Source organism: Nanorana parkeri, unplaced genomic scaffold (assembly GCF_000935625.1).
Source record: "Nanorana parkeri isolate BGI_ZX_2015 unplaced genomic scaffold, ASM93562v1 scaffold4287, whole genome shotgun sequence".
Lineage (NCBI taxonomy): Eukaryota > Metazoa > Chordata > Amphibia > Anura > Dicroglossidae > Nanorana > Nanorana parkeri.
The window spans coordinates 16,977-17,260 of record NW_017310550.1 but is presented as its reverse complement, the minus strand read 5'-3'; positions in this window follow the sequence as shown (position 1 = coordinate 17,260).

The window sequence follows — 284 nt, the reverse complement described above, 5'->3', positions numbered from 1 at the left end:
CTCCCGGGCCCTCCCCCCCCGTCATTGGATGACCCACTCCCCCCCCCACATGCCTTACCCTAGCCAGTGTCCGAGGAGCCTGGATGTCCTTTCTAACACAGGGGAAGGCAACCTCCAGCAGTGGTGAAACTACAAATCTCATCGTACCTCTGCTTCCGGAAGCCGTGTCTGCGGCTGTCGGTGTCTTGCAATGCCTCATGGGACTTGTAGTTCCACAACAGCCGGAGTGCCGAGGTCGCCCATCACCGGTCCAACAATTGTCAGACTGCCAACAAGATTCATCC